Here is a 1,098-nt window from a genome sequence, read left to right as displayed (position 1 = left end):
CAATATATTGTACTGTTATGTTGTACTATGTACTAATTACGTGTTTATATGGTTTTGTAACCCTTTATGATCTTAGATAACTTTATCCTTGATAAAGACCTAAAAACAAGCTCGAAACGTTGGATGAATTATCCTTTTGCACAAATAAAGAATTTTCAGCATTCTAAGAGTTCTTTTCTTACGTTATTGATCACTATAGTGTGCCAGAGCTATTTCTATTGAATTGACTCTTATTTTTTCTGAGCACCTGCTATATACACAGTGAGCCAGACATATTCAATTTTCATTCAGAAGGCAGAGGGAAGCCTTAGCAGCTGAGCCTATATCTTGGCTTGTGAGCATTAGAACAGGCCGGCGATTACAGGGTAACATGAAAAATGTCCAGCTTGCATTATGACTAGAACATGACAATATCCTTTTAAGTACTAACCTATGATGCGTTCCTAAGCAGTTGATGTTATATGTTCTACATTTCATTTTCTGCATACTTTACAAGTAGTAGAATTTGCTTTGATATAGGCAACTGGATTTTCATTTTTTTTCTGTTTATCAGTAGGACTTCAAAATAACAAAGGTGATCGCCTCCCGTTGCCTGGGAACCGTCCAGGCACAAGAGGGCTATGTGTCACCAGAAGGCGCACACACTCCCTCAAGGCCGGCAGACGTGCAATCCCAGGCACCTTCCAGTACCGACCAAGGTAGCGTCCTCCGAAACTACACTTGATCTTAGCCAAAAGGCCGAGAAGCTATAACCCGAATTGGTTACGGCCTTGAGTGGCACCCTGGCCTATACCGGACACATCTTAGGGAGAGGGAGACAAACCCACGCCTACAGAAGACATTTTGTCACCCAAGCCAAACCCTTGAAAAGGCTGTTTTGCAGAGCAAAAACAAGGAGAATGGTGCTTTTTGCAGCCGCCGCCCACTGCAATGAATCTGAATAACTCCTCCTTTCGGGCACAAGCACCTCCCCTCCCCCTTGCAGTCTTTCCAATTCATGATACAAAAAGACGGACGGACAGGACAGGACAGGACCATCTGCCTGACTTTCCGTCACTGCCACCCTTTGCCATCCTTGCCCGTAGAAAGCCCTTTCAT

This window comes from Anomaloglossus baeobatrachus, unplaced genomic scaffold (genome assembly GCF_048569485.1).
Source record: "Anomaloglossus baeobatrachus isolate aAnoBae1 unplaced genomic scaffold, aAnoBae1.hap1 Scaffold_71, whole genome shotgun sequence".
Lineage (NCBI taxonomy): Eukaryota > Metazoa > Chordata > Amphibia > Anura > Aromobatidae > Anomaloglossus > Anomaloglossus baeobatrachus.
This window is presented reverse-complemented; position numbering follows the sequence as displayed.